Raw genomic sequence first — 14,784 nt, 5'->3', positions numbered from 1 at the left:
ACACTTGCCCTAGTACCTCATGTTACAAAGAACATGATTCTATTTCAAAAGATGTTATCTGTTTATGCATAACTACTCCTCCACTGCTTCTGATAGGCAATGTAAGACATATAATGGTGTTGTTTTACTAATTTCTATCAGCTCTCTGCCCCAAACAGTCGATAGCCACAGGCAGAGAATTATGGGAAATTGTATGCTAAATAGCTGTCCAGGTAAGCAGCACCCTCCCAAGTTATGGATTTGATGCTCAGGCAGATATACCTTCACACAAAGATGAGATCTAGGCTGCTAACCATGGGTTGTGGAAAATATAAGAAGCACAAATTCATAATAGCATCCTCATAGGTCCCACTGTCTTCAAATGTTTACTAGAGAAGGAACGGCAATCAATTTAAAGGAAAATAAATTATAGATAAATTTTTCCATATTCCATAATGCACGTCTGCCATTTCATGGCACTACATAGTTGCATTTGCTGCATTTCATTTTTAGCTTTAGGAGGTACAATATACTGGTTTCCTGGTTTTCAAAACATTTTAGGGGAAGATTCACAAGGACCTGACGCAACTGCATGGATGCATAAGTTTCCTTGAGTCAGTGCTGAATGTCCTTGTGCCACGATGAATGTGCTGTATTTACAATACAGCGCTCCATGGCGCAAGGATTAACAGATGCGTCAGAAATTCTGACGCATCTGTTGGCACGAAAGTGACGCATTGCTGGAAATGCTCATGAAAGTGACGCAAAAAGCCCTGAGTCATAACTTATGCCTGGTCTGTGCAGGCGTAGGGATTTTGACACAGTGAAGGCGTAGAGTGATGTAGTGAAATCTTGTAGATTTCAGTGCGTCAGTTCTAGAAGGCTTTTAGCGTGGGAACGCCCACCCTGCATACATTATACCTGACGCAGGTATAATGTGATGCGGGACTTTACAATGTGACACATCTCCCTAGATGCGTCACATTGTAAATGGGCCACAACATTTACGCCGCAGCTGCGTCACAATACAGATTTTTATACTTGCCCTATATATGGCTGTGTGTACGTTGTGTGTCTCCGTCTGCATGCAGCATACAAATGTGCCAGATCTGGTCGATCAGTTGTGCTGATGCAGCCACACAAGAGCTCTTTGCCTGACCTCATTGTCACCAATTCAAATCAGAGAGGATCCATGCAGTGTTTCAAGTCTCTCAGGTGAAAAAATGGGCCCTAGAGCAAGGAAGTAAATAGGCCCCCTTGTTGAAGTTTGGAATATAAAATACCGCAATAATCAGCGTTCAGTGGGTCCCGCAGGTCTGTGGGCGCCAGTGAAACTGCACCTGCTGCACCAACAGAAGCTAGGCCCCTGTCATAGAGCTGGGTAACATCAATTACTCAGTGCCACAAAGAGCATTAGAAATAAACTTTACATAATGTCAAACGGCAAAAACAAGAGCTTTGTCAGTTCTTGTTCTGTTTCAAACACTCCATACAATCTGTATGAACCCTCTACACATTTTCCTACTGATAACAAACGCCTTCGCTCCCAGAAAAAAACTTTCTGGGCGGTTAGTGCACATTTGAATGGGAGATGAGACCTCGGAAGAGCCCAGCCCTGCGCCGGACTGCGAGTCACCTCAGAGAGCAGAAACAAAGCCCGTCCTCTGCCCATCACTGACCCAAGCGAATCTGTGGAGCAAAGATGAGAACAAAGAGGAAGAAATAAAAGAATTACGAAAACTCATCAAGGAAAATAAATCCCTATATTACTGCTGTATTTAAAAAGCTGAGAAAACAAAAGAGAACGTAAAGAGTAAACTGAAGCCAAATAGAGTCACCGTTTTGTCCTTGTCACAGATCACAAATCTGCAAGTAAATTGCATTGCAAAATAAACTATCTTATTTTTTAATTACATATTCTCCAGTCTCCGAAGAGACTGTCAAAAATTGCCATTTCGACTATATTTCAAGTCTCCATGACGGGGTATTGGGTAAAGTTTTCAATAAGCAATAATCGCGCCTCGGTTAAACCTCATTGGCTACGATACTGCCACTGCGCAAAGCTAAAAAATGTAGGGGCAGATTTATGTTAACTGGCGCATCCCCAGGGATGCGCCAGTTAATGTGCGCCACAGTGCGCCACAGCTCCGCCACCCATGGTGCGCCGCATTTACAATGCGGCGCACCATGGGGCAAAAACGGCACAGATGCGTGACGCATCTGTGCCGAAAAGGCGGCGCATTGCTGGAGTTGCGTCGCAAGCGCGACACAGCTCCAGCAAGGCTCGGGGGTGCCCTATCTGACCAATGCTGCATCAAGACCTACGCCTGCTTCAAGCAGGCGCAGGCTTTTGACGCAGCATTGGCCTGAAAGTGACTGAGTGAAATCTTATAGATTTCACTCAGTCACTTTTGCGAGGCGCACCTGCCCCGGAACGCCCACCCTGCGCCGGAACGCCCACAAGCGGCGCAGGGATTTACAACGTGACGCATCTGCCTAGATGCGTCACGTTGTAAATCATTCGTAGGGATGCGCCACGTTTACGCCGCCTTGCGTGACGCAACAGCGGAGTAAACGTGGCGCAAGGCCTTCATAAATCTGCCCCTTCGTGTGAATTTCATGCACACTTGCCCTTGTACCTCATGTTACAAAGAACATGATTCCTTTTCAAAAGATGTTATCTGTTTATGCATAACTACTCCTCCACTGCTTCTGATAGGCAATGTAAGACATATAATGGTGTTGTTTTACTAATTTCTATCAGCTCTCTGCCCCAAACAGTCGATAGCCACACGCAGAGAATTATGGGAAACTGTATGCTAAATAGCTGTCCAGGTAAGCAGCACCCTCCAAAGTTATGGATTTGATGCTCAGGCAGATATACCTTCACACAAAGATGAGATCTAGGCTGCTAACCATGGGTTGTGGAAAATATAAGAAGCACAAATTCATAATAGCATCCTCATAGGTCCCACTGTCTTCAAATGTTTACTAGAGAAGGAATGGCAATCAATTTAAAGGAAAATAAATTATAGATAAATTTTTCCATATTCCATAATGCACGTCTGCCATTTCATGGCACTACATAGTTGCATTTGCTGCATTTCATTTTTAGCTTTAGGAGGTACAATATACAGGTTTCCTGGTTTTCAAAACATTTTAGGGGAAGATTCACAAGGACCTGACGCAACTGCATGGATGCATAAGTTTCCTTGAGTCAGTGCTGAATGTCCTTGTGCCACGATGAATGTGCTGTATTTACAATACAGCGCTCCATGGCGCAAGGATTAACAGATGCGTCAGAAATTCTGACGCATCTGTTGGCACGAAAGTGACGCATTGCTGGAAATGCTCATGAAAGTGACGCAAAAAGCCCTGAGTCATAACTTATGCCTGGTCTGTGCAGGCGTAGGGATTTTGACACAGTGAAGGCGTAGAGTGATGTAGTGAAATCTTGTAGATTTCAGTGCGTCAGTTCTAGAAGGCTTTTAGCGTGGGAACGCCCACCCTGCATACATTATACCTGACGCAGGTATAATGTGATGCGGGACTTTACAATGTGACACATCTCCCTAGATGCGTCACATTGTAAATGGGCCACAACATTTACGCCGCAGCTGCGTCACAATACAGATTTTTATACTTGCCCTATATATGGCTGTGTGTACGTTGTGTGTCTCCGTCTGCATGCAGCATACAAATGTGCCAGATCTGGTAGCCCAGTTGTGCTGATGCAGCCACACAAGAGCTCTTTGCCTGACCTCATTGTCACCAATTCAAATCAGAGAGGATCCATGCAGTGTTTCAAGTCTCTCAGGTGAAAAAATGGGCCCTAGAGCAAGGAAGTAAATAGGCCCCCTTGTTGAAGTTTGGAATATAAAATACCGCAATAATCAGCGTTCAGTGGGTCCCGCAGGTCTGTGGGCGCCAGTGAAACTGCACCTGCTGCACCAACAGAAGCTAGGCCCCTGTCATAGAGCTGGGTAACATCAATTACTCAGTGCCACAAAGAGCATTAGAAATAAACTTTACATAATGTCAAACGGCAAAAACAAGAGCTTTGTCAGTTCTTGTTCTGTTTCAAACACTCCATGCAATCTGTATGAACCCTCTCCACATTTTCCTACTGATAACAAACGCCTTCGCTCCCAGAAAAAAACTTTCTGGGCGGTTAGTGCACATTTGAATGGGAGATGAGACCTCGGAAGAGCCCAGCCCTGCGCCGGACTGCGAGTCACCTCAGAGAGCAGAAACAAAGCCCGTCCTCTGCCCATCACTGACCCAAGCGAATCTGTGGAGCAAAGATGAGAACAAAGAGGAAGAAATAAAAGAATTACGAAAACTCATCAAGGAAAATAAATCCCTATATTACTGCTGTATTTAAAAAGCTGAGAAAACAAAAGAGAACGTAAAGAGTAAACTGAAGCCAAATAGAGTCACCGTTTTGTCCTTGTCACAGATCACAAATCTGCATTGCAAAATAAACTATTTTATTTTTTAATTACATATTCTCCAGTCTCCGAAGAGACTGTCAAAAATTGCCATTTCGACTATATTTCAAGTCTCCATGACGGGGTATTGGGTAAAGTTTTCAATAAGCAATAATCGCGCCTCGGTTAAACCTCATTGGCTACGATACTGCCACTGCGCAAAGCTAAACAATTTAGTGTGAATTTCATGCACACTTGCCCTAGTACCTCATGTTACAAAGAACATGATTCTATTTCAAAAGATGTTATCTGTTTATGCATAACTACTCCTCCACTGCTTCTGATAGGCAATGTAAGACATATAATGGTGTTGTTTTACTAATTTCTATCAGCTCTCTGCCCCCAAACAGTCGATAGCCACAGGCAGAGAATTATGGGAAATTGTATGCTAAATAGCTGTCCAGGTAAGCAGCACCCTCCCAAGTTATGGATTTGATGCTCAGGCAGATATACCTTCACACAAAGATGAGATCTAGGCTGCTAACCATGGGTTGTGGAAAATATAAGAAGCACAAATTCATAATAGCATCCTCATAGGTCCCACTGTCTTCAAATGTTTACTAGAGAAGGAACGGCAATCAATTTAAAGGAAAATAAATTATAGATACATTTTTCCATATTCCATAATGCACGTCTGCCATTTCATGGCACTACATAGTTGCATTTGCTGCATTTCATTTTTAGCTTTAGGAGGTACAATATACTGGTTTCCTGGTTTTCAAAACATTTTAGGGGAAGATTCACAAGGACCTGACGCAACTGCATGGATGCATAAGTTTCCTTGAGTCAGTGCTGAATGTCCTTGTGCCACGATGAATGTGCTGTATTTACAATACAGCGCTCCATGGCGCAAGGATTAACAGATGCGTCAGAAATTCTGACGCATCTGTTGGCACAAAAGTGACGCATTGCTGGAAATGCTCATGAAAGTGACGCAAAAAGCCCTGAGTCATAACTTATGCCTGGTCTGTGCAGTCGTAGGGATTTTGACACAGTGAAGGAGTAGAGTGATGTAGTGAAATCTTGTAGATTTCAGTGCGTCAGTTCTAGAAGGCTTTTAGCGTGGGAACGCCCACCCTGCATTCATTATACCTGACGCAGGTATAATGTGATGCGGGACTTTACAATGTGACACATCTCCCTAGATGCGTCACATTGTAAATGGGCCACAACATTTACGCCGCAGCTGCGTCACAATACAGATTTTTATACTTGCCCTATATATGGCTGTGTGTACGTTGTGTGTCTCCGTCTGCATGCAGCATACAAATGTGCCAGATCTGGTAGCCCAGTTGGGCTGATGCAGCCACACAAGAGCTCTTTGCCTGACCTCATTGTCACCAATTCAAATCAGAGAGGATCCATGCAGTCTTTCAAGGCTCTCAGGTGAAAAAATGGGCCCTAGAGCAAGGAAGAAAATAGGCCCCCTTGTTGAAGTTTGGAATATAAAATACCGCAATAATCAGGGTTCAGTGGGTCCCGCAGGTCTGTGGGCGCCAGTGCAACTGCACCTGCTGCACCAACAGAAGCTACGCCCCTGTCATAGAGCTGGGTAACATCAATTACTCAGTGCCACAAAGAGCATTAGAAATAAACTTTACATAATGTCAAACGGCAAAAACAAGAGCTTTGTCAGTTCTTGTTCTGTTTCAAACACTCCATACAATCTGTATGAACCCTCTCCACATTTTCCTACTGATACCAAATGCCTTCGCTCCCAGAAAAAAACTTTCTGGGCGGTTAGTGCACATTTGAATGGGAGATGAGACCTCGGAAGAGCCCAGCCCTGCGCCGGACTGCGAGTCACCTCAGAGAGCAGAAACAAAGCCCGTCCTCTGCCCATCACTGACCCAAGCGAATCCGTGGAGCAAAGATGAGAACAAAGGGGAAGAAATAAAAGAATAACGAAAACTCATCAAGGAAAATAAATCCCTAAATTACTGCTGTATTTAAAAAGCTGAGAAAACAAAAGAGAACGTAAAGAGTAAACTGAAGCCAAATAGAGTCACCGTTTTGTCCTTGTCACAGATCACAAACCTGCAAGTAAATTGCATTGCAAAATAAACTATCTTATTTTTTAATTACATATTCTCCAGTCTCCGAAGAGACTGTCAAAAATTGCCATTTCGACTATATTTCAAGTCTCCATGACGGGGTATTGGGTAAAGTTTTCAATAAGCAATAATCGCGCCTCGGTTAAACCTCATTGGCTACGATACTGCCACTGCGCAAAGCTAAACAATTTAGTGTGAATTTCATGCACACTTGCCCTAGTACCTCATGTTACAAAGAACATGATTCCTTTTCCAAAGATGTTATCTGTTTATGCATAACTACTCCTCCACTGCTTCTGATAGGCAATGTAAGACATATAATGGTGTTGTTTTACTAATTTCTATCAGCTCTCTGCCTCAAACCGTCGATAGCCACACGCAGAGAATTATGGGAAATTGTATGCTAAATAGCTGTACAGGTAAGCAGCACCCTCCCAAGTTATGGATTTGATGCTCAGGCAGATATACCTTCACACAAAGATGAGATCTAGGCTGCTAACCATGGGTTGTGGAAAATATAAGAAGCACAAATTCATAATAGCATCCTCATAGGTCCCACTGTCTTCAAATGTTTACTAGAGAAGGAACGGCAATCAATTTAAAGGAAAATAAATTATAGATACATTTTTCCATATTCCATAATGCACGTCTGCCATTTCATGGCACTACATAGTTGCATTTGCTGCATTTCATTTTTAGCTTTAGGAGGTACAATATACTGGTTTCCTGGTTTTCAAAACATTTTAGGGGAAGATTCACAAGGACCTGACGCAACTGCATGGATGCATAAGTTTCCTTGAGTCAGTGCTGAATGTCCTTGTGCCACGATGAATGTGCTGTATTTACAATACAGCGCTCCATGGCGCAAGGATTAACAGATGCGTCAGAAATTCTGACGCATCTGTTGGCACGAAAGTGACGCATTGCTGGAAATGCTCATGAAAGTGACGCAAAAAGCCCTGAGTCATAACTTATGCCTGGTCTGTGCAGGCGTAGGGATTTTGACACAGTGAAGGCGTAGAGTGATGTAGTGAAATCTTGTAGATTTCAGTGCGTCAGTTCTAGAAGGCTTTTAGCGTGGGAACGCCCACCCTGCATACATTATACCTGACGCAGGTATAATGTGATGCGGGACTTTACAATGTGACACATCTCCCTAGATGCGTCACATTGTAAATGGGCCACAACATTTACGCCGCAGCTGCGTCACAATACAGATTTTTATACTTGCCCTATATATGGCTGTGTGTACGTTGTGTGTCTCCGTCTGCATGCAGCATACAAATGTGCCAGATCTGGTCGATCAGTTGTGCTGATGCAGCCACACAAGAGCTCTTTGCCTGACCTCATTGTCACCAATTCAAATCAGAGAGGATCCATGCAGTGTTTCAAGTCTCTCAGGTGAAAAAATGGGCCCTAGAGCAAGGAAGTAAATAGGCCCCCTTGTTGAAGTTTGGAATATAAAATACCGCAATAATCAGCGTTCAGTGGGTCCCGCAGGTCTGTGGGCGCCAGTGAAACTGCACCTGCTGCACCAACAGAAGCTAGGCCCCTGTCATAGAGCTGGGTAACATCAATTACTCAGTGCCACAAAGAGCATTAGAAATAAACTTTACATAATGTCAAACGGCAAAAACAAGAGCTTTGTCAGTTCTTGTTCTGTTTCAAACACTCCATACAATCTGTATGAACCCTCTACACATTTTCCTACTGATAACAAACGCCTTCGCTCCCAGAAAAAAACTTTCTGGGCGGTTAGTGCACATTTGAATGGGAGATGAGACCTCGGAAGAGCCCAGCCCTGCGCCGGACTGCGAGTCACCTCAGAGAGCAGAAACAAAGCCCGTCCTCTGCCCATCACTGACCCAAGCGAATCTGTGGAGCAAAGATGAGAACAAAGAGGAAGAAATAAAAGAATTACGAAAACTCATCAAGGAAAATAAATCCCTATATTACTGCTGTATTTAAAAAGCTGAGAAAACAAAAGAGAACGTAAAGAGTAAACTGAAGCCAAATAGAGTCACCGTTTTGTCCTTGTCACAGATCACAAATCTGCAAGTAAATTGCATTGCAAAATAAACTATCTTATTTTTTAATTACATATTCTCCAGTCTCCGAAGAGACTGTCAAAAATTGCCATTTCGACTATATTTCAAGTCTCCATGACGGGGTATTGGGTAAAGTTTTCAATAAGCAATAATCGCGCCTCGGTTAAACCTCATTGGCTACGATACTACCACTGCGCAAAGCTAAAAAATTTAGTGTGAATTTCATGCACACTTGCCCTTGTACCTCATGTTACAAAGAACATGATTCCTTTTCAAAAGATGTTATCTGTTTATGCATAACTACTCCTCCACTGCTTCTGATAGGCAATGTAAGACATATAATGGTGTTGTTTTACTAATTTCTATCAGCTCTCTGCCCCAAACAGTCGATAGCCACAGGCAGAGAATTATGGGAAATTGTATGCTAAATAGCTGTCCAGGTAAGCAGCACCCTCCCAAGTTATGGATTTGATGCTCAGGCAGATATACCTTCACACAAAGATGAGATCTAGGCTGCTAACCATGGGTTGTGGAAAATATAAGAAGCACAAATTCATAATAGCATCCTCATAGGTCCCACTGTCTTCAAATGTTTACTAGAGAAGGAACGGCAATCAATTTAAAGGAAAATAAATTATAGATACATTTTTCCATATTCCATAATGCACGTCTGCCATTTCATGGCACTACATAGTTGCATTTGCTGCATTTCATTTTTAGCTTTAGGAGGTACAATATACTGGTTTCCTGGTTTTCAAAACATTTTAGGGGAAGATTCACAAGGACCTGACGCAACTGCATGGATGCATAAGTTTCCTTGAGTCAGTGCTGAATGTCCTTGTGCCACGATGAATGTGCTGTATTTACAATACAGCGCTCCATGGCGCAAGGATTAACAGATGCGTCAGAAATTCTGACGCATCTGTTGGCACAAAAGTGACGCATTGCTGGAAATGCTCATGAAAGTGACGCAAAAAGCCCTGAGTCATAACTTATGCCTGGTCTGTGCAGTCGTAGGGATTTTGACACAGTGAAGGAGTAGAGTGATGTAGTGAAATCTTGTAGATTTCAGTGCGTCAGTTCTAGAAGGCTTTTAGCGTGGGAACGCCCACCCTGCATTCATTATACCTGACGCAGGTATAATGTGATGCGGGACTTTACAATGTGACACATCTCCCTAGATGCGTCACATTGTAAATGGGCCACAACATTTACGCCGCAGCTGCGTCACAATACAGATTTTTATACTTGCCCTATATATGGCTGTGTGTACGTTGTGTGTCTCCGTCTGCATGCAGCATACAAATGTGCCAGATCTGGTAGCCCAGTTGGGCTGATGCAGCCACACAAGAGCTCTTTGCCTGACCTCATTGTCACCAATTCAAATCAGAGAGGATCCATGCAGTCTTTCAAGGCTCTCAGGTGAAAAAATGGGCCCTAGAGCAAGGAAGAAAATAGGCCCCCTTGTTGAAGTTTGGAATATAAAATACCGCAATAATCAGGGTTCAGTGGGTCCCGCAGGTCTGTGGGCGCCAGTGCAACTGCACCTGCTGCACCAACAGAAGCTACGCCCCTGTCATAGAGCTGGGTAACATCAATTACTCAGTGCCACAAAGAGCATTAGAAATAAACTTTACATAATGTCAAACGGCAAAAACAAGAGCTTTGTCAGTTCTTGTTCTGTTTCAAACACTCCATACAATCTGTATGAACCCTCTCCACATTTTCCTACTGATAACAAATGCCTTCGCTCCCAGAAAAAAACTTTCTGGGCGGTTAGTGCACATTTGAATGGGAGATGAGACCTCGGAAGAGCCCAGCCCTGCGCCGGACTGCGAGTCACCTCAGAGAGCAGAAACAAAGCCCGTCCTCTGCCCATCACTGACCCAAGCGAATCCGTGGAGCAAAGATGAGAACAAAGGGGAAGAAATAAAAGAATAACGAAAACTCATCAAGGAAAATAAATCCCTAAATTACTGCTGTATTTAAAAAGCTGAGAAAACAAAAGAGAACGTAAAGAGTAAACTGAAGCCAAATAGAGTCACCGTTTTGTCCTTGTCACAGATCACAAACCTGCAAGTAAATTGCATTGCAAAATAAACTATCTTATTTTTTAATTACATATTCTCCAGTCTCCGAAGAGACTGTCAAAAATTGCCATTTCGACTATATTTCAAGTCTCCATGACGGGGTATTGGGTAAAGTTTTCAATAAGCAATAATCGCGCCTCGGTTAAACCTCATTGGCTACGATACTGCCACTGCGCAAAGCTAAACAATTTAGTGTGAATTTCATGCACACTTGCCCTAGTACCTCATGTTACAAAGAACATGATTCCTTTTCCAAAGATGTTATCTGTTTATGCATAACTACTCCTCCACTGCTTCTGATAGGCAATGTAAGACATATAATGGTGTTGTTTTACTAATTTCTATCAGCTCTCTGCCTCAAACCGTCGATAGCCACACGCAGAGAATTATGGGAAATTGTATGCTAAATAGCTGTACAGGTAAGCAGCACCCTCCCAAGTTATGGATTTGATGCTCAGGCAGATATACCTTCACACAAAGATGAGATCTAGGCTGCTAACCATGGGTTGTGGAAAATATAAGAAGCACAAATTCATAATAGCATCCTCATAGGTCCCACTGTCTTCAAATGTTTACTAGAGAAGGAACGGCAATCAATTTAAAGGAAAATAAATTATAGATACATTTTTCCATATTCCATAATGCACGTCTGCCATTTCATGGCACTACATAGTTGCATTTGCTGCATTTCATTTTTAGCTTTAGGAGGTACAATATACTGGTTTCCTGGTTTTCAAAACATTTTAGGGGAAGATTCACAAGGACCTGACGCAACTGCATGGATGCATAAGTTTCCTTGAGTCAGTGCTGAATGTCCTTGTGCCACGATGAATGTGCTGTATTTACAATACAGCGCTCCATGGCGCAAGGATTAACAGATGCGTCAGAAATTCTGACGCATCTGTTGGCACGAAAGTGACGCATTGCTGGAAATGCTCATGAAAGTGACGCAAAAAGCCCTGAGTCATAACTTATGCCTGGTCTGTGCAGGCGTAGGGATTTTGACACAGTGAAGGCGTAGAGTGATGTAGTGAAATCTTGTAGATTTCAGTGCGTCAGTTCTAGAAGGCTTTTAGCGTGGGAACGCCCACCCTGCATACATTATACCTGACGCAGGTATAATGTGATGCGGGACTTTACAATGTGACACATCTCCCTAGATGCGTCACATTGTAAATGGGCCACAACATTTACGCCGCAGCTGCGTCACAATACAGATTTTTATACTTGCCCTATATATGGCTGTGTGTACGTTGTGTGTCTCCGTCTGCATGCAGCATACAAATGTGCCAGATCTGGTCGATCAGTTGTGCTGATGCAGCCACACAAGAGCTCTTTGCCTGACCTCATTGTCACCAATTCAAATCAGAGAGGATCCATGCAGTGTTTCAAGTCTCTCAGGTGAAAAAATGGGCCCTAGAGCAAGGAAGTAAATAGGCCCCCTTGTTGAAGTTTGGAATATAAAATACCGCAATAATCAGCGTTCAGTGGGTCCCGCAGGTCTGTGGGCGCCAGTGAAACTGCACCTGCTGCACCAACAGAAGCTAGGCCCCTGTCATAGAGCTGGGTAACATCAATTACTCAGTGCCACAAAGAGCATTAGAAATAAACTTTACATAATGTCAAACGGCAAAAACAAGAGCTTTGTCAGTTCTTGTTCTGTTTCAAACACTCCATACAATCTGTATGAACCCTCTACACATTTTCCTACTGATAACAAACGCCTTCGCTCCCAGAAAAAAACTTTCTGGGCGGTTAGTGCACATTTGAATGGGAGATGAGACCTCGGAAGAGCCCAGCCCTGCGCCGGACTGCGAGTCACCTCAGAGAGCAGAAACAAAGCCCGTCCTCTGCCCATCACTGACCCAAGCGAATCTGTGGAGCAAAGATGAGAACAAAGAGGAAGAAATAAAAGAATTACGAAAACTCATCAAGGAAAATAAATCCCTATATTACTGCTGTATTTAAAAAGCTGAGAAAACAAAAGAGAACGTAAAGAGTAAACTGAAGCCAAATAGAGTCACCGTTTTGTCCTTGTCACAGATCACAAATCTGCAAGTAAATTGCATTGCAAAATAAACTATCTTATTTTTTAATTACATATTCTCCAGTCTCCGAAGAGACTGTCAAAAATTGCCATTTCGACTATATTTCAAGTCTCCATGACGGGGTAATGGGTAAAGTTTTCAATAAGCAATAATCGCGCCTCGGTTAAACCTCATTGGCTACGATACTGCCACTGCGCAAAGCTAAAAAATTTAGTGTGAATTTCATGCACACTTGCCCTTGTACCTCATGTTACAAAGAACATGATTCCTTTTCAAAAGATGTTATCTGTTTATGCATAACTACTCCTCCACTGCTTCTGATAGGCAATGTAAGACATATAATGGTGTTGTTTTACTAATTTCTATCAGCTCTCTGCCCCAAACAGTCGATAGCCACACGCAGAGAATTATGGGAAATTGTATGCTAAATAGCTGTCCAGGTAAGCAGCACCCTCCCAAGTTATGGATTTGATGCTCAGGCAGATATACCTTCACACAAAGATGAGATCTAGGCTGCTAACCATGGGTTGTGGAAAATATAAGAAGCACAAATTCATAATAGCATCCTCATAGGTCCCACTGTCTTCAAATGTTTACTAGAGAAGGAACGGCAATCAATTTAAAGGAAAATAAATTATAGATACATTTTTCCATATTCCATAATGCACGTCTGCCATTTCATGGCACTACATAGTTGCATTTGCTGCATTTCATTTTTAGCTTTAGGAGGTACAATATACTGGTTTCCAAAACATTTTAGGGGAAGATTCACAAGGACCTGACGCAACTGCATGGATGCATAAGTTTCCTTGAGTCAGTGCTGAATGTCCTTGTGCCACGATGAATGTGCTGTATTTACAATACAGCGCTCCATGGCGCAAGGATTAACAGATGCGTCAGAAATTCTGACGCATCTGTTGGCACGAAAGTGACGCATTGCTGGAAATGCTCATGAAAGTGACGCAAAAAGCCCTGAGTCATAACTTATGCCTGGTCTGTGCAGGCGTAGGGATTTTGACGAATGTCTGACAAAATATCGAGATTCACAATATCGACGTACAAAAATATCGGAGCAAAAATATCGAAATCAAAAATATCGGGTTCCTATACTTAACTAGATATATACACAAATATCGATTTTTTAATATCGATATACAAAAACATCGTTTACTTTTATATCGACTACATTAACATCGGAAAACAAAAATATCGCTATCTACAAAAAATAATGACATTAACTATAATATCGACATCAAAAATATCGTGCACTTCAATATCGGATTATCAGCTATATCGACTTTTTATATGCATCTGTTTGCATAATTAATTAACGTTTTATATGTTTTCACATCTAAATAAACACACAATACTTAAATTAATACTATAGACACACTATTAATTTGTCAAAAATATCCTATTGGTATAATTATATCACCTACACATATAAAAATATTCTATAGTACTTTGTATAATTTTATAATTTGTTTTTGTTTTTCACTTCTATTACAAAGTAATCACAACTGAAATTCAAATATACTAACTAACCAATCACAAACCTAATTTTTTAAATGAACCAATAGCAAAATAATTACTACTGACACTCCCCTATATAAACAATTAAAATCTAAGCACAAACTACTTGCCAAAAGTCACTGAAGGAGATTCATCTCTATCCGAATTGCTGCACAACAACTAGAAGAACCAGACTATCAACCTACTATCACATCTTCTAAGTAAGTAAATAAAATAGAAAATGCATTATTTGCTAATACTACTTACTTACCTGCTAAATACCCAGTGCCCCTTTGCTATTCATACTACTTAACATGCTAAATATTTATATGAAACTATTTTTTTTAGATACAACGAGTACTGAATATTCTACTCAAAATAACTGTGAACAAACCCTAGGAATACAGATTCTAATAACTATGTAAGTAATTTCACATTGATTCATTATGTGCACATAAATCTAAACACACAGAAATAATGACTTTTGCCCCACATATTTCTTTTTTTCTGTAGATTCTACTACTGAAAACTGCACTACTAATGAACTAAGGACATCAGTACTA

General features: G+C 41.9%; 6 non-coding genes across 6 annotated transcripts; all 6 read right to left on the bottom strand.

The window, feature by feature from the left end:
• Positions 1-1,904: 1,904 nt before the first annotated feature.
• LOC144793609 (U4 spliceosomal RNA) lies at positions 1,905-2,044 on the bottom strand. Its single transcript, XR_013603092.1, has one exon. It is a non-coding gene; the product is annotated as a U4 spliceosomal RNA (small nuclear RNA).
• A 2,451-nt stretch (positions 2,045-4,495) lies between these two features.
• On the bottom strand, positions 4,496-4,635 carry LOC144793608 (U4 spliceosomal RNA). Its single transcript, XR_013603091.1, has one exon. It is a non-coding gene; the product is annotated as a U4 spliceosomal RNA (small nuclear RNA).
• A 1,930-nt stretch (positions 4,636-6,565) lies between these two features.
• Positions 6,566-6,705, bottom strand: LOC144793607 (U4 spliceosomal RNA). Its single transcript, XR_013603090.1, has one exon. It is a non-coding gene; the product is annotated as a U4 spliceosomal RNA (small nuclear RNA).
• A 1,929-nt stretch (positions 6,706-8,634) lies between these two features.
• LOC144793688 (U4 spliceosomal RNA) lies at positions 8,635-8,774 on the bottom strand. The gene has a single exon (XR_013603163.1). It is a non-coding gene; the product is annotated as a U4 spliceosomal RNA (small nuclear RNA).
• Positions 8,775-10,703: 1,929 nt separating this feature from the next.
• Positions 10,704-10,843, bottom strand: LOC144793606 (U4 spliceosomal RNA). Its single transcript, XR_013603089.1, has one exon. It is a non-coding gene; the product is annotated as a U4 spliceosomal RNA (small nuclear RNA).
• Positions 10,844-12,772: 1,929 nt separating this feature from the next.
• On the bottom strand, positions 12,773-12,912 carry LOC144793754 (U4 spliceosomal RNA). The gene has a single exon (XR_013603223.1). It is a non-coding gene; the product is annotated as a U4 spliceosomal RNA (small nuclear RNA).
• Positions 12,913-14,784: the final 1,872 nt, after the last annotated feature.

This window comes from Lissotriton helveticus, chromosome 11 (assembly GCF_964261635.1).
Source record: "Lissotriton helveticus chromosome 11, aLisHel1.1, whole genome shotgun sequence".
NCBI lineage: Eukaryota > Metazoa > Chordata > Amphibia > Caudata > Salamandridae > Lissotriton > Lissotriton helveticus.
Note: the sequence above shows the minus strand (reverse complement) of the source record. Positions and strands in the feature narration are given on the sequence as shown.